Genomic DNA, 18,781 nt, shown 5'->3' on the forward strand with positions numbered 1-18,781 from the left:
GTCCACTGAGCCACACCAGCCAGGGCCTGCAGTATTTTCAATAGTTCTTCTGTTAATGGACACTTTCGTTGTTTCCTTTTTAATTTTTATTTATTTATGTTTTTTACTAGCAGTGCTGCTAGAATATTCTTGTCCATATCCCTTGGTGCAGATGTGTAAGAGTTTTCTAAGGTAATTGGCATCATTGGTTGATTTACTCTCAAATCTATTTCTTGCCCCACTGCTGACCTGCTTGTATTGGAGGAGACTGGCTCCTGCAGGCTGTGTGTTTCAAGCTTTCACGTCAGCTGGGTTTGGTGAGTGCAAGACACTGGGGGAGACTGGAGGGCACAAGGAAGAGACAAACCATGTATTTCTTCCCTTCTTTCTGTCTTGAGCAGTATTTCTGGAAATGACCATGGCTGAGTCTTTCCTTGGCTCTAGGATGTGGACACTCCACTGTGGTTCTAGCTTCTGCCATGTGACTTGTCCACATATGTCCTATAACATTGCTTCCTTCCCTCTTGTCTAGGAGTCATCAAGTGTTGTCTGTAAAGGGCCAGATAGTACATATTTTAGGCTTTGCAGGCCATACACTCTCTCTGTTGGAATTACTTAACTCTGTGAACAGTGTGGCTGTTCTAATAACATTTTACTTCTCAAAACTGTAAAACATGAGACTGTTTGATAATTGTCCTATAAACTCTTGAGGCTGTTTACTTTTTTTGAGTAAAAAAAAAGTTTTTTGTTTTTAAGATTGGATGATATTTATTGATCTCTCTTCAAGTTAACATTTTCTTCTCCTATCAAGGCTATCCAGTGAACGTCTCATTTCAGTTATTGTTCTTTTCAAGTCTAAAATTTTCATTTGGATCTCTTTAAAGATTTTGTTTTATTGCTGAGATTGTCTCTCTGTTCATTTAGTAAGACCATCCTGGAACACATTATAGCTGTTTAGAGTTGTCTGCTAAATCCAACATCTGTGCCATCTCAGGGTCACATCTTCATCTGAAAAGTGATTTTTGTTCTGGCAGGTAGTTTAATTACTGGCAGGTCACCTTGAATTTGTGCAGAATTAGTTTTGTGCTTTGTTATAATAGATCTGTAAAAAGCCCACGTTGTGCCAAGCCCACCCCCAACTCCTTGAACTTGGCAAGACTCAAATTCCAAAACAATGTCTCCCCCGCAGATTTTTGTCAAGGTTGCCGAGCCATCTTTTTCTTATTATTGTTTATATATTCTGGATACATATCTTTTGTTCTTTGGATATGTTGCAAATATATCTTCTTAGATTATGACTTGGCTTTTCATTTTCTTTATATCTTGGTGACAGAAGTTATTAATTTTAATGTAGTAAAAATTTTCAATTATTTTTAAGGTTAGCACTTTTTAAATCTTCTTTAGGAAATCTTTTCCTACTCCAAAGTCATAAAGATAGTCTCTTCTAAAAATTTAAGTTTGCCTTTCCCAGTTAAGTCTTTAAATCATCTGGAATTGGCTTTTAATAAAATATTTTATTTATTTATTTTTAGAGATAGGGGAAGGGAGGGAAAAAAAGAGGGAGAGAAACATCGATCGGTTGCCTCTTGCATGCCCCCAACTGGGGACCTGGCCCACAACCCTGGCATGTGCCCTGACCAGGGGTTGAACCTGCGACCTTCTGGTTTGCAGTCTGGTACTCAATCCACTGAGCCACACCAGCCGGTGGAATTGATTTTTATACCTGGTGTGAGGTAGGAATTCCATTTAATTTTTTCATCCAGATAATCGGTTGTCTCAGCACCACTTACAGTTCATCTCTTTCCCAGGTGATATACAATGTCACCTTGAGATGTATTACATTTCTACACATGCATGTTACTGTTTCAGGTCATCTATATTCTGTTTCACTGGTTACTCTATCAATCTGTGTGCCCATAAATATTACCTTCATTACTGTAAGTTTCTAAGTTTTGATATCTGGTGAGAAAGTCTCCTCATATTATTATTTAGGAGTGTTTTGGATATACCTGAATTTTGTTCTCCATATATATTTTACAATCAGTTTGTCAAATTCCTGTTTATTAAGGACCTATATGTTTTCAAGCCAAAGAAGAATTTAGAATATGTGACATGGCCTTTGTTTATAATGTGCTTATATTCAAATTACAGAGAGGACTAACATGACCAGTGAATAGCATCAGATGGTATATGAAGAATTGTGTGGAATATACTAGACATATAGGAAAAACCTAGAAGAGAGTTGGATGAAGAAGGTAGAAGGGGTTATAGAGATCTCAGAAAGGGCGGTAGGCCTTGAAGTGTGAGAAGAAGAGGAGAAGGAAAGGTATGTTCAGAGATGATAGAAATAAATCTTACCTGAGTGTTAATGTATCCCAGTTTACAAAGTGCTTTCACATATATTACCTCATTTATTTCTCAAAGAATACTATTGGGTCAGACAGGTAATATTCTTATTTTAGAGGACATATGAGTAAAGTGATTTGCCTAAGAATTCACTTTGTTAAGTGCTAGGCTGGAACTTTAAACCACATTTGCTTTTAGTCCAGAATTCTTTCCATTGCATCTGCTTATCTCTCCTCATATAAGATGGGTTTCTAAAGAAAGCCGGGATTCTTGGAACTGAGGCCTGTGTTAGGCACGTGCCTTTGCCTTTACCCAGAGTAGGTCAGAAATCAGAACAAGCTGTTTGATCCGAGACCCTGTGTAATGATTTTAACCTCTAGGCCCACTCCGCTATTGGGCCTGAAGAGATTACAGGGAGCAAATAAAATGAAAGTGGCAGGTAAGAATCACATGGCTTCAAAAAGATCTTACCTATCTTTTAGAAAATTGGATTTAATATAGAATTAGTTGTGTTAATATAGTGGCTTTATTATAAAAGGCTTGTTATTTTTCCTTTAAAATGTCAAAGAGTGATTATATATTTTTATCAGGTAAAATTTGGAGTTACTGTGATTTGCTCTGAATTTACAACTGGCAAATGTCATTTTTGAGTGCAGAACTGGGCCTCCAGTGCAAACAGCTGAGGCTGGTCAACTTGATGCTCATTTCCAGAAATTTATCTCTCTTCATCTGTCTCAGCCCTTCAGTTGTTGAGTTCACCTGGTACGTAGTGTCCTCTTGACGACTCTCCCTCGCTCCTAAGTAACACCGGTGCTCAAGATGGAATATAAATGATTCCTGCTAGGTAAACTGATTGTAAGTTATTTTGATATCTTTCAGAGCTTATTTATTTATTTATTTATTTCAAGCACAAATGTTTAGTTTAATAAACAGTTATAAAATTAACATCTATGTAATTACCCTTTGGATCAAGAAACAAAATATTTTTACCCTAGATCAATTGATTATTTATTTATTTATTTATTTATATATTTTACTTCTCCCCTTTATTCTGCTCCACCCAACACCGCCCCACCCCCCTGCAATCCCCCTCCCCCCACCTTAGTTCATGTCCATGGGTTGTACGTATAAGTTCTTTGGCTTCTCCATTTCCTATACTAACCTTAACCACCCCCTGCCAATTTTGTACCTACTATTTATGCTGCTTATTCCCTGTACCTTTTCCCCCATTCTTCGCTGTCCCCTTCCCCTATGATCTCCATTTATATGATTTTGTTCCTGCTCTAGTTGTTTGCTTAGTTTGTTTTTGTTTTTGTTTTTTTTAGGTTCAGTTGTTGATAGTTGTGAGTTTGTTGTCATTTTACTGTTCATAGTTTCTGATCTTCTTCTTTTTCTTAGGTAAGTCCCTTTAACATTTCATATAATAAGGGCTTGGTGATGATGAACTCCTTTAACTTGACCTTATCTATGAAACACTTTATCTGCCCTTCCATTCTAAATGAATACTTTGCTGGATACAGTAAATCTTGGGTGTAGGTCCTCATCTTTCATGACTTTGAATACTTCTTGCCAGCCTCTTCTTGCCTGCAAGGTTTCTTTAGAGAAGTCAGCTGATGGTCTTATGGGAACTCCTATGTAGGTAACTGTCTCCTTTTCCCTTGCTGCTTTTAAGATTCCCTCCTTATCCCTGATCTTGGGTAATGTAATTATGATGTGCCTTGGTGTGTGCTTCCTTGGGTCCAGCTTCTTCGGGACTCTCTAAGCTTCCTGGATCTTGTGGAAGTCTCTTTCCTTGAACAGATTGGGGAAGTTCTCCTTCATTAATTTTTCAAATAAGTTTTCAATTTCTTACTCTTCCTCTTCTCCTTCTGGCACCCCTATGATTCTGATTTTGGGACATGTAAAGTTGTCCCAGAGGTTCCTAAGCCTCTCCTCATTTTTTTGAATTCTTATTTCTTAACTCTATTCTGGTTGAATGTTTATCTCTTCCCTCTGTTCACAATCATTGAGTTGAGTCCTGTTTTCCTCCCCTTCACTGTTGGTTCCATGTATATTTTTCTTTATTTCACCTTGCATAGCCTTCATTTTTCCCTCCATTTTGTGACCAAACTCAACCATTTCTGTGAGCATCCTGATTACCAGTGTTTTGAACTGTGCATCTGTTAGGTTGGCTATCTGTTCATTGCTTAGTTGTATTTCCAGGGCTGTGATCTCTTCTTTCATTTGGGCCATATTTCTTTGCCTCAGCAGGACTTCTACTTTGGGAGGGGCGGAGGCCTAGGTATTCGCCAGGGTGGGACAATGCAGGTCGCTGGGTTGTGAAGCTGTGTGTGTGGGAGGGGTCTGAGAGGGAACAATGCTGCTTGCTTGGCTCTGGGCAGGCCTTCAGTCCCTTCCCCCATGATCCATGAGCAAATTGGGCCCTTCTGGTTCTAGGACTCTGTGAGTCTCTCTAGTGGGCTCTTCTGTGAGGCTGGGAGTTTCTCCTGCTACTGCATCCCCCACAGATTTTTGACCTCCAGAGGTTTTGAGGCTTTCTTTTCCCCACACTGGAACCCTGGATTGTGCGGTCTGTCTCACTCCCCAGCTATTCCTCAGGTTTATCCACATGCAAATGTGGGACTGCCTGGGCTGCCAGCTGCTGCGTTGTCACTTGCCCTCTTCCCCTGGCTGCTTTCTCTGCTGCTCCTACTGGTCTGGATGAATGTTTCTTCTTTAAATTCTTGGTTGTCGGATCCCATACAATTCGATCTTCTGGAAGTTCTGGTTATTTTTTGTTTTTAAATTTGATGTTATTCTTCTTTTGGTTGTGTGAGGAGGCAAGGCAAAGTGTTCTAACTACGCCTCCATCTTGGCCAGAATATCTTCACTTAATTGAAGCAAATCTTTAAGCTGATGAGATAAAGGTGTGTAGTAGTGGGCTTTCAGGTAGTTACCACTGTTGAGTGAAAGGTGGGAGAAAGAAAATTTTAGTTCATCACCTTATATCTGAAATTACACCAAATTAGCAAGAATTTATTCAGTACCTACAACATGCAAATCAGCAAATTTTACTGAATTCCTATAATATGTCTAACTATGGAAATGTTTTAATCTCAAGAAATTTAGAGTCTATTAGAGATGATGTAAATTTGGAATTCTTAATTTAGGGTCTGTAGCTATTCCATGAACTACTTGAAATGCATGCAGTATTTGATGCCATTTCCTTTGGTGGGGGAGGGTGTCCAGATCATTCATTAGAATCGCAAAGGAATCTATAACTCCACCTCCAAAGATTAAAAATTATTGGCAAGTGTTGCCTATTCTGTCTGCTGATAACTCCAGGACTATGGTGGGGTAGGCTCATTTCCTTCTCAAATAATGATGTCATGGTCAGGATTTGGAATCCCAACTCAAGGTTTGCTCCAGGTTTGCCACTGTTGCAGGTTTGGATGGGAAGCAGACTCTGAAACTGAGATTAATATTCAGGAAGTTTATTGAGGAGTACTTTTGGGCTTGTAAAAGGGAAGGGGAAAAAGGACTGAGTAGAAGGAGAAGCTGAGTTTCGATGCCCTCTCAGAGGACGCTGCGGTGCGGTGGATCACACAGAACTCTGAACCTGCTGTATTGACCTTAGGTGAGGAGCTTGACCTTTATAACTCTTAGGGTCAGTCAATGGATGTGGACTGAGTGGGTGAGGTGGCTGCCTTCATCTAAGACAGGCCCCAGGGCAGGGGTGGAAGGGGACTGACAGCTGAGGCCTTTCTGCTGGCGGTCCTCTGAGCAGTGGAATTCTTTCCCTTTTAGTGTTTACAAGAGTCTAGCCGTGTGTTGCTCAGATCCAGTCTTTTGTGTAAGTTCTGGGAGAAACTCCTCCAGGATTGTGATTGGCATGTCTTCCTGGGTAAACTGATTTTACTGATGTGGCAGTAAATCTTGGTAAGCTTTATCTCCCACCCTCTGGAGAGCCGATGTCTTAACAAGTTCCTCCAGTGTAGTTGTCCATCTGGTACTATTAGCATAATCACCATCTGTATAGAGAATCAGTGTGATATTCTGTGGGGTTTCCAGCCAGACCACCAGGTAATAAAGCTCTGGGCAAGACTATAAATGAGTAGTGTATACAACTCTATAAGTGCAGACTGTTGTTTGTTTTAAGCAAATGTAAACTGTTTCTAATCATCTTTTCTCAGAGAGACAGAAAAGAATGCAATTTCCAGATCATACCACATACCTGATGCCACCTTTATCTGCTCTACCAAACACAGCACACCTGGCATAGCAGCTGCAATTGGGAATTCCACTTTGTTGAATTTGGAGTAGTCTACCTTCATTCTACTGCAAAAATAATTTGTCCTATTTTTGCAGGAGCCAGGCTGGTGAATTAAATGAAGACGTGATAAGGATCATCCTCTCTGCGTCCTTTAGGTCTTTAAGGGTGGAGCTAATTTTTGCCATTTTCCCTGATTTGGATTTAGTATCTAGGCTTGATGCTGTTTTAGGTCTCTGGAAATTAATGTCGATTTGGACCCTGTGTCCAACAGTCCTTTTTGGTAGTCCCGTTTCCTCATGTGTGGTTACCTGGGTAATGGCTATAGGCCCATATGAGGAGGAAACAAGGGGAAAATTGCTGCATATACATGTTCTGATGTTACAGGATCTTTCCTTTTGGGAGTCTGGGTCCCCTTTAGGCAATTATTTCTGTGTCTAAAAACTGGATTAGGTTCAGAAACTGGGCAAGGGACCATGATGTTTTATTGGAGCATTAGCCCTCAAATCCTTGATTATCCACCCTTAATTTCTTTTGATTTTTATAGTTTGAGTAATACCATGTTGGCTTCCCACTTATCTTCTGCCTAGGGATCTCGCATTCTATTTGTTGTCTCCATAACTGTGTGTCCTAGGCCTCCTGGCTGACACTCTTACCTTGCTGTCCTCTATAATTACATCCACCCCCTCTGACAGTTAAGCATTGCCACACGGCTTCTTTCGGGTGGGGGCAGTATAGGTGGTGGGGGCGGGTCCTATCACCCTCCTCTTCATTGCTATCATGAGTTCAGTTTTGTAATGGTAGATCTACCATTAGTCCTGGCCCATGGAGGATGGTCACCATTGAATTTCTTAGCTTTGGTAAGTGGTACATCCTCTGGTGCGTTTTCCAGCCTTGAATGGTACATTCATGCTAGTACTACCAACTCCAACCTTTTGATCCTTCTTTCACCTGCCACAGCAGTTTCGGCATTTCTACTTCACTTAATGTGGCCCATTTCCTCTTCTGTGCTTCTAGGAGTCATCCTAGTGATGTAATTGCACCATCTCCTGGGATCCTTGCCAGCATGTGATATCATGTATCCCAGGAGAGTGATCCCAAAGCCATGAACTTTCCATTATTCAACCTTATATTCTGCTCTCCTTGATGGAGCAACCCCAGGACCCAGCCACGTGTGCCACCTTCACTCCTGTGCTGCCTGCTGGCTGGGTCTGAAGCTCCTTTGTGGTGTGCTCTTCCTCCCCAACAGGCCACAGGCCCAGATCCTCTTCTCCCACTTCCTTACCATCTTGCCTAAACTTATAGAGCATTTATTATTTACATTACACAGCTGGATTGTGTTGTGACTTAAACCCTGTTATTGGCCTAGTGACTAGAATGTGAGGTAAGGGTGAATCCTGAGGGAGCATGTGCCCTTTAGCTGGGAAAATCCTCTGTATCATTGGCAAGCAAAATGGGGGTACTAGCCCCCAACAGGGAGGACTGGGCCACTTCTGCAGGCTCAGAGTTTTGGGGGAAATATAGAGATTTAACATTTTCAGATGGACCAGCCCAGTTGTCTCTATCCCATGTGTCATGGTCCTGTTCTTTCCCAACCAGGACCCTGTCCTGGGCCTGGCAAATCCATGTTGATGGGGTGTTTGATCTCCTTGGGAACTGAGCTGCTCTCCTTATTAGTCCTGGGACTGACCTCAGCCTTTTCTGTTCTCCCACTACAGGTGATAAACGACTCTTCATATGCTATGAAAGAGGCCATCTGCCTTTCACACTGAGTTTTTAAGTGGTGATTAATCACTTCCAGCTTTTCAGTATCAATTGTATTTAGCCACCCAATTTCATTGTCCCTATTGTTACTATTTTGCCTATATTTTTTTCAATGCATGATATACCAAGCCAGTCAATGCCGTTCTTTCTACCAGTATACCACCCCAGTTCACCATAAGTAAAAATTTTAACAATTGTACACTACCTTGTGTTGCCTAATGCTACACAGTTCCCCCAGTGATGGGATCCTCATTGCCAATTGGTAATCCAGGTCCAAAATATCTAACCTCCTCTTTGCTTTCTCATACTATGCCTAGTACTGATTAGAAGATTAATATGTAAGAGGCTTACTAGGAATTGCTCTTAAGATCAAAACCTGTGGAAGAGATGGAAAGTCAAACTGTGATGCTGTTTCAGTGAAGCTCCAGCTGACCCCAGAGGGTGAGTGTTCAGAAGTGGAGATGGCATGGCTCCTTAGGATTGTCTCAAGTTGAGGCAAGAGGACTTTGTCTTTAAACCTCCATGTCAAAGAGCTGTTTGGTACAGTATGCCCTGGTAAGGGGCCATGATTTTGACAATATGTTGTCTTCCACTAGGGTGACTTGTGCAAGGGGTGAACAGCTGAGAACTTTTTGCTGGCCACACTCCTACAGCTGGAGTGACTTTTATCCCCAAATGGAGCAGGGTGGAGTCACAGCATCCAATCCAATAGTTAGGATTTCTAAAATCTTGATTGTAACATCTTCTGACCTCATCTGCCTTTCTTGATGACATAAATATGATTGTTTTAATAGTAAAGAGTAAATACTAAACTTAAAGGTGCCCTTTAAGGTTAAGCAAGCTAAGAGAGAAGAGCAGGATCTGACCTGTGGTCTTGAGCAACTTTTTCTGTAAACTAGAATGCCAATCCCTGACCTGCTTGCCTCCTGTTGACTTAGGATCTCAGTAGCCATTAGACAATGTATTTGAATGGGCTCTCTGATTTTAAAGATTCAGCCAACATAGCACAGTTTCCTGTGTATAATAGGAGCTATTACAAGTGATTGGTAGTAGGATTTCCTTTGCCCAAAGAGTTTCCCTATGTTTTAAAACTTCACTTTACTGGGAGTTGTTTCAGAGTGCTACCCCTTGAGAAAGAAAGCATTTTAAGTTCCTATCTCAGATGGAAAGAGAGGGGTCCCAGAAAGGAGATACCATAGCGCCCCTTATCTGTGATTTTACTTTCCACAGTTACTGTTACCCATGGTCAACCACAGTCCAAAAATATTAAATGAAAAATTCCAGAAATAAGCTCTTCATAAGTTATAAATTATGCACCATTCTGAGTAGCATGATGAAATCTCATGCTGTCCCACTCTGTCCCACCTGGGATGTGAATCATCCCTTTGTCCAATGTATGCTACCCACCCATTAGTCACTTAGTAGCCACCTTGGTTATCAGATCAGTTACCAGGGAAATGGAGAGGGAAAGAAACAAGAGAGAGAGACTATTCACACAACTTTTATTACAGTGTATTGTTGTGATTGTTCTATTTTATTAGTCATTGTTGTTAATCTCTTACCATACCTAATTTATTAGTTAAGCTTTATCATAAGTATGTATATATTGGGAAAAACACAGTGTATCTAGGGTTTGTATTATTTGCAGTTTCAGGCATCCACTGAGGGTCTTGGACTGTATCCCCTGTGGATAAGTAGGGACTGCTCTATGTGAGAGTGTTGAAACTATGCTGACCAGCCCTGGCCCTACATGGAACACTTGCATCACTGGCTCAGTTAGCTAGGATGAGTGGGCTGCTCTGATGGGAAGCCTGAAGTTCCCCAGCAGCAATAAAGGGGCTTGCTTATTCTTCTAGTTAGATTCTAAATCACCTATGTTTTGTTCAAGTCTATTAAATTCAACAGAAACCCAGAGCCCCTCAGTGGTCTCCAAATCCTAACACTCCTGGCAGTGTGTAAGGACCTGTGCTAGGACTGGCTCTGTTCACTGTCTCTTTAGTAGAAATTGAGTGGATAAAGAGAATTGATAAAATGCAGTTTTGAAATTTAGCTCATTCATCATTTCTAGTGTTTTAGATGATGGCTAGTACACTCCATTCAATCATCCCTCAACTCCTGGCAGGAGGTAATAATGACACCTATTTTGGGCAGAGTGGATAATGATAAAAATCCTCTGCATCCACAGAGCGCTTTTCAAAATGTTATTCTTGGTTCACAGTGACTAACTAAATGCAGACTGTGTTAGTTCAAGTCCACTGAGATGCAGACTTCAAGATTTCTTGGGGGACAGGAGCAGGAGAAGGCAGACAATGGGATGCAGGTTCGACACCAGAGGAAGGAGGAAGGCAAGGAAGCAGGATTTGGTTACAAGAGTCTTAGACTACAGCACAGGTCCAAAAGAGGTTCAGCAAGGCCAATGGGGAGTTGTCAAACCTGTTACATGTAGGAGAAGCCCCATGTCTTGCTGGAATGAGCCTACCTTAATCTCCCCACTGTGCTCAATCACTGGCTGGGGCTGTCAGGCAATTGCATACCCCATTGCAGGAGATCTGAGCTGTGCATTTTCATGGCTGCCAGTGTCCACCCCTTGCACGGTACAAATCTTCTCTATACAGCCCAGGGAGCAGCTTCTCCATAGTTCCCATCAGCCTCTCTTCTTTAGGGGAAACCAAGAGGTTGATAGAAAGAACAATGGCCCATTGTTGCGGTTGGTCTCAGGGCCACAACTGGTGTTCATCCCTTCTCTCCTCCACCATCCATTCTCAATTCCCCTCACCTTCAGCCATCACCTTAGCAGGATGCGGCAACTTACTGGTATGTATCACGGCCCAAACCTTCATCTCAAGGGGACTGAGCACTTGGTAATCACCCTTCTCAGGCTGGTGTTGCTACACATATCTGTTTAAGTTACAAGGCACTACCTGACTATTCCAGGCCCCAGTATAAAGGGCCAGCCCCTGGCTACAACTCCAGGATCTTTTCATAGTCCCACTTTTACACATGTGCATGGCCAAGAGCACTGCTCCTAATTCCCCTCATTGAAAAATTTTCCTTCTCTCCTCTCTTTCAAGCCCAACTCTGAAAATGGCTATAATGCAGCAGTTGTCAATTTATAGCTTATATACACATACAACTTGTGCCCAACATTTAAAAAAATCAAGGTGTAATTCACATATACAGATTTATAAGCCAAACTTGGGCCTTTTCCCACTCTTCCAGCTGGTTGTGTATGACCAGAGGTGCAAGGTGGGGGAGAGGCCCAGGCACAGCTGCCGGGGGGTGGCCATGCTGGAGGGCAGGAGAATTAACCTAACCTTAAGGCAGTATTGTAGATGAATATTGTCATTGATCCTATATGAATGCAGAATGGAAAAATGGAAAAGAATGCACTTGCCAAATCATTGGTTGCATATTCTGTACCCTGGGCTACCTGCTCTGGCAGGTCTCCTGTGCCCTTTGTTCCTGCTCAGGCTCAGTCACAGATGTACCACTTCCATCTTTTGGGCCTGTCCCACTTTATGACTTGGCAGGCCCAAAAGAATACAGCTCTCAGTGGACAGATGTATGATCACTCAGTTTCCCCAGGGTCAAACATTCTGTCTCTGGCAGGGCTCAGTAACATGTCAAAAACTGTTTATATATATATTTTTGGCATAAAATCCTACACTGCAGATGGCTTGGCCTTGCTCCAGAATCCGAGGCACCTGTACTGTGATTCTCCCATTGGGACTTGTCATAGGCTCCACAATGCTTCTTTTCTTCCACCACTAATACCCTCTCCATGATAGGGTCTGCTGGATTGTATGGCCCAAGTAACGGAAAGGTCTGCTGTACCTGCTGTATAGCCCTTTCCTGCACTGGGCTCTACCCAAAGCTGGCAGCCTTTCATGCCACCTGTACAGATTGGAGCAGTATTTCTAGGTGTGGACTCTGCTGCCTCCAGAACCCAAAGAGAGCTATTGGGCTCTGTGTATCCTTCTTTGTGTTAGGGATGTGAGATACAGCAATCTGTCTTTTACTTTGGAAGGGATATTCTTGCCTGACCCTGACCACTGGACCCCTTAAAACTTCACTGAAGTGGCAGGTCCCTGATGCTTCATAGGGTTTATCTTCCACCCCTGCAGCAATGTGTTTCGCCAAGGCCTCCCACAGACTCACCCTGTCATTGATGGAATGGATCAGTGTGCTGTGCTGTGGGATTTCCAGGTGGCCAGATCTTTTCAGACTATACCATGCTAGAGGGCAGGAGAATTAACCTAACCTTAAGGCAGTATTGTAGATGAATATTGTCTTTGATCCTATATGAATGCAGAATGGAAAAATGGAAAAGAGTGCACTTGCCAAATCATCGGTTGCATATTCTGTACTTGACACCTTATTAGTCTTCTCTAGCATTAATACTATGGCCAGCACAACTACATCAGGACTACTATTTGCTTGAGCATTAGTCTACAAGAGTTCTTTAGGATCCCTGCAGTTTCTGCAGGGACAAGGCTACTGAATCGAATGGAAATGTGATAGGTCTTGCATCTTGTAGATCTTTAATGATGGCACTAATTTCCATCCCCTCCCCAAGTGATACTGTCTTTGATTTACTATCTTGGTTTGCGGGGGCTTAATGTTAGAGTTACTGTTTGGTCTTCTCCACTCTTACCTAACTCTTACCTAGCAGGCTAAGGGCTCAATTTGGAGATTATTCCAGCTTCCAAGTATATCAAATCCAATTATACATTCAGGGTCTTGGGGACTGATCACTGGGTAGAGCCCACTGTGAGCCAGACATGGCCCTACCTAAGATGATAACAAGAAGGCCATGGTGATGCTTTGAGTCTCTAGGTATCAATGTTAATTCAGAATCTGTGTCCAATAGTTCTCAAAAAGTCTGGAAATTTCCATATCTCACTATATAATCAATGAGTACATGGCCTGAGGTTTTTTGGAGAAGGATTAGGAGAGTCAGCAGTATACTTGCTATGCCGTTGTGGTTCTGATGGAATTAGCCACCTCATCTTTTTTTTTTTTTTTTTTTTTTTAGTTGTTCAAATACATTTGCCTACATTTTTCTGCCTCCACTTTCCCTTACCCCCACCTCCTACCCTCAATCCTTCCCAACCTTGGCTTTGTCCATTGGTCCTTTATACATGTTCCTTGACCCTTCCCCTTCTTTTCCCTGTTACCTCTTTCCTCCTCTGCTCTGGTTACTGTCCGTTTGTTTTTTCTTTCAATATTGTTGGTTATATATTTTTTCCTTGTTTGTATGGTTGATTAGTTTCAACTTATAGGTGAGATCATATGGTATTTGTCTTTCACCTCCTGGCTTATTTCACTTAGCATAATGCTCTCCAGTTCCACCAATGCTGTTGCAAAGGGTAGTAGCTCACTCTTTCTGCTGCATAGTATTCCACTGTGTAAATATACCATAGTTTTTTGATTCACTCATTTATTGATGGGCCCTTAGGTTGTTTCCAGCACTTGGCTATTGTAAATTGTGCTGCTATGAACATTGGGGTGCATAGGTTCTTTTGAATTGGTGTTTCGGGATTCTTAGGGTATAATTCCAGCAGTGGAAAGGCTGGATCAAAAGGCAGTTCCACTTTTAACTTTCTGAGGCAATTCCAAACTGTTGTCCACAGTGGTTGCACCAGTCTGCATTCCCATGAACAGTGTACTAGAGTTCCCTTTTCTCCACAACTTCACCAGCACCTATTGTTTGTTAATTTGTTTACGATGGCCATTCTGACAGTGTGAAATGGTATCTCATTGTGGTTTTAATTTGCATTTCTCTGATGGCTAGTGATGATGAGCATCGTTTCACATGTCTCTGAGCCCTGCGTGTGTCCTCCTTGGAGAAGTGTCTGCCCAGGTCCTTTGCCCATTTTTTAATTGGATTGATTGTCTTCCTGGAGTGGAGTCATGTGAGTTCTTTATATGTTTTGGAGATCAAACCTTTGTTTGCGGTATCATTGGCAAATATATTTTCCCATACGGTTGTCTCCCTTTTCATTTTGCTGATGTTTTCTTTAGCCATGCAGAAGCTTCTTATTTTGATGAAGTCCCATTTATTTATTCTTTCCTTTATATCCCTTGCTCTAGGGGGCATATCAGTGAAAATATTGCTGCGTGGGATATCTGAGAGTTCCCTGCCTATGTTCTCCTCTAGGACTTTTCTGGTGTCGCGACTTATATCTAAGTCTTTTATCCATCTTGAGTTTATTTTTGTGTATGGTGTAAGTTGGTGGTCGAATTTCAATTTTTCGCATGTAGCTGTCCAGCTCTCCCAACACCATGTGTTCAAGAGGCTATTTTTACTGCATTGTATGCGTCTGCCCCATTTGTCAAATATTCATTGACCATGGAGACATGGGTTTATTTCTGGGCTCTCTATTGTGTTCCATTGAGCTATGTGTCTGTTCTTATGCCAGTAGCAGACTGTTTTGACTACAGTGGCCTTGCAATGTGGTTTGATGTCAGATATTGTGATTCCCTCCTACTTTGTTCTTCATTCTCAGAATTACTAGTTGCTGCAGCTATTCGGGACCATTTATGGCTCTATATAAATTTTTGAAATGTTTGTTCTATATCTGTGAAACATGTCATTGGTATTTTAATAGGGATTGCGTAGAATCTATCAATTGCTTTGTGTAGTATGGACATTTAGAAGATGTTAATTCTTCAATTTATTTGCTTCAATTTATTTGTGTCTTCCTTAATTCCTTTCTGCAGTGTTGTGTAGTTTTGTGAGTACGGGTCTTTTATCTCCTTGGTTAAGTTTATTCCTAGGTACTTTATTTTTCTTGTCGCTATAGCAAATGGGATATTTTTCCTGATTTCTGATTCTGATATTTCATTGATGGTGTACAAACATGCCTTCAGTTTCTGAATATTGACTTTGTAGCCCGCTCTTTTGCCAAATTCACTTATTATGGTAAGTAGTTTTTTGGTGGAGTCAATAGGGTTTCTGTACACACTATCATGTCATCTGCAAACAATGACAGTTTTACTTCCTCCTTTGCAATTTGGATGCCTTTTATTTCTTTTTCTTGTCTGATCTCTGTGGCTAGGACTTCCAATACTATGTTGAATAGAAGTGGTGACAGCAGGCACCGTTGTCTTGTTCCCGGTCTTAGTGGTAGAGCTTTCAGTTTTTTGCCTGTTGAGTACGATGTAGGCTGTAGGTTTTTCACATATGGCCTTTCTTATGTTGAGGTATGCCCCTTTACTCCCACTTTGCTGAGTGTTTTCTATCATGAATGGGCACCTTACCTTATCAAACGCTTTGTCCGCCTTTGATAAGATCATGTGAGTTTTGTCTTTCCTTTTGTTTATGTGATGTATTTAGTTTATTGATTTGCGTATACCGAACCATCCTTGATCATGGCGGATGATCTTTTTGATGTATTGCTGGGTGCGGTTTGTCAATATTTTTGTTGAGGATTTTAGCGTCTATGTTCCTCAGTGATACTGGCCTGTAGTTTTCTTTCTTTGTTGTGTCTTTATTGGGTTTTGGGATTAGGATGATGCTGGCCTCATAAGAAGAGTTTGGGAGTCTTGCCTCCTCTTGGGTTTTTTGGAATCGTTTGAGGACAGGGATTAGCTCGTCCTTAAATGTTTGTTATAACTCCTGTGAAACTGCCAGGTCCAGGGCTTTTGTGTGTGGGGAGTTTTTTGATTACTTCTTCAATTTCACCAGCTGTGATTGATCTGTTCAGGCTTTCTGCTTCTTCTTCATTTAGTGTTGGAAGGTCAAATTTTTCTAGAAATTTGTCTGTTTCACCCAGGTTTTCAAATTTCTTGGCATATAATTGTTCATAGTAATTTCTTACAATCCTTTGTATTTCTGTGGTAACAGTTGTAATTTCTCCTCTTTCACTTCTGGCATTCTTTATTTGGGTCCTCTCCCTTTTTTTTTTTTTTTTTAAATGGGTCTGCTTAAAGGCTTGTCAATTTTGTTTACCTTTTCAAAGAACCAGCTCCTGGATTTATTGATCCTTTGAATTGTTCTTTTAGTCTCTATGTCATCCAACTCTGCTCTGATCTTGATTGTTTCCTTCTGTCTACTGGCTCTGGGTTTTGTTTGTTTTGTTTCTCCAGTTCTTGAAGCTGTAGGGTTAGGCTGTTTATTTGAAATGTTTCTATCTTTTTTAGGTAGGCCTGTATTGCATGAACTTCCCTCTCAGGACTGCCTTCTCTGTGTCCCATAGTTTTTGAACTGTTGTGTGTTCATTTTCATTTGTTTCTAGAAACTTTTTGATTTCTTCTTTGACCTCATTATTGCCCCATTCATTGTTTAATAGCATGCTCATCAGTCTCCATCAGTTTGAATGTTTTTTAGTTTTTTTCCTTGAGATTGGTTTCTAGTTTCAAGCCCTTGTGGTCCGTGGAAGTGCTTGTTATGATGTCAATTTTCTTGGATTTGTTGAGGCTTGTTTTGTGTCCCATTATGTGGTCTATCTTTGAAACTGTTCCATGTGCATTTGAAAAGAATGTGTATTTTGCTTGTTCTGGGATGAAAGGTTCTGTATATATCAGTTAAGTCCATTTTATCTAATGCATCGTTCAGTTCTAAAATATCTTTGATGATATTTTGTTTGGAAGATCTATCCATTGTTGACAGTGGGGTGTTAAAATCCCCTACTATCAGCATGTAGCTGTCTATATCTTTCTTGAAGTCCTCCAAGATTTTCCTTATATATTTGGGTGCTCCTATATGTTGTGTATTTTGGTTTACAATGTTTTTGTCTTCTTGATGGATTCTTCCTTTGAGTAAGATGAGTGTCCTTCTGTGTCTCTTTTTATGCCCTTTGTTTTGAAGTCTATTTTGTCTGATATAAGTATTTTATCCCCGCTTTTTTTTTTCCCTGTCCATGGGCTTGGAATATTTTTTTCCATCCCTTTACTTTCAGTCTGTATAGGTCCTTTGTTCTGAGGTGGATCTCTTGTAGGCAGTATATGTTCAGGTCATGTTTTCTTATCCCTTCAGCTACCCTATATCTCTTGATTGGAGCATTTAATCCATTTACATTTAAAGTTATTATGAGCAGCATTGCAAAGATGGAAGAGGGAGAGCAAAGAAACAAAAATCCTTTTGGTTCCAGAAAATCTCCTGGAAAAGAGGAAGTCTTATCAGGTCCTCAAAGCCATCCTGGCAAAGCAGATACTTTTTGAAAAGAGGAGAGAAAAGGAAAAGATATCAAGTTTAAGCGACTAGAATGGTTCCTACACAATGCCTGGAAGCAGTAGCATGACAAGGTATGCCTGAGACGACTGGAACTGAACCTCATGGAAACTCATGGTTTGGAAGTGCCAGATGAACATTCCTTGGCCTTTGTTGTATGCATCCAAAGGATTAATGGAGTGAGTTTAACGGTACAGAGGACCATTGTAAGGCTTTGCCTGAAGAAGATTTTCAGTGGTGTCTTTGTCAAAGTGCCCCCCCCAAACCATAAAAATGCTGCGTATAATGGAACCTTATGTGACCTGGGGATTTCCAAATCTGAAGTGTGTCCAGGAACTCATCTTGAAATGTGGACAAGTCAAGGTCAAGAATAAAGTCATCCCTTTCACAGACAACACAGTTATTGAGGAGCACCTGGGGGAGTTTGGTGTTGTTTCCTTGAAAGACCTCATTCATGAAATTGCCTTCCAGGGGAAGAATTTCCAGGTGATCTCAGGGTTCTTATGCCCTTTCCAGCATTCAGTGGCCCATCATGCAACCAAGAATAGAGTAGGCTTCCTCAAGGAAATGGGCTTACCTGGCTATCGAGGTGAACGCATCACTCAGCTCATCCCACAACTGAACTAAATCCAGAATATCTGAAAGCACAATGCCTTGGAAACATGTGCTTTGGTTTTTTAATTTTCCAGTATCTTCAAAGAAGATTATTTTCTGCTATATCTTCAGAAACTGGAGGAGGAAGAGACAAGGAAAAGATGGTGGTATTCCTAGTAGGCACTTCTTACCACAGCGCAGTTCCAAAGGAAAAGTCCAGTATGTTTTCCATGTTGGCCACTGCTGCCACCTTTGAAGTCAGCAAAGGACTAATGCCATGCAGGAGAGGTCCTGCTTTGTCCTGTCTTCTACCCAGGGGTTTAATGTTAATGAATAGATACCCAAGCATGAATACCAAGCCCAGAGGCATACTTGAACCTGGGGTTCCTACGGCCTTGTTTTGGAAAGAACTTGAAATACATTTAGAAGAGCACAAAACTAGTGCTAAGTTGTGTCTGTTGTTTGTCCGTGTTCCAGCTTCTCAGTGACAGCTTTGCAAGCTCTCAAGCGTGGCTGCCTCTAAATATATCTGGTGGCTTCTTTACTGTATCTCAAGATTTAAGCCTCTTCTTGGATCTGTGAGAAAGGAAGGACCATTTCCCCAGGAAAACCATGCATACACTCCAGTTTTTGCTTGGAAGCTTAGGGTGTTCATAGACACTTCTCAAGGACCC

The 18,781-nt window shown here is 41.3% G+C and overlaps 1 pseudogene; it reads left to right on the forward strand.

The window, feature by feature from the left end:
* The first annotated feature begins 17,389 nt into the window (after window positions 1–17,389).
* Window positions 17,390–18,140, forward strand: LOC129088074 (60S ribosomal protein L7-like 1; annotated as a pseudogene).
* The last annotated feature ends 641 nt before the right edge of the window (window positions 18,141–18,781 follow it).

This window comes from Pteronotus mesoamericanus, unplaced genomic scaffold, assembly GCF_021234165.1.
Source record: "Pteronotus mesoamericanus isolate MK-2021 breed Mesoamerican mustached bat unplaced genomic scaffold, CSHL_Meso_final scaffold_54, whole genome shotgun sequence".
Lineage (NCBI taxonomy): Eukaryota > Metazoa > Chordata > Mammalia > Chiroptera > Mormoopidae > Pteronotus > Pteronotus mesoamericanus.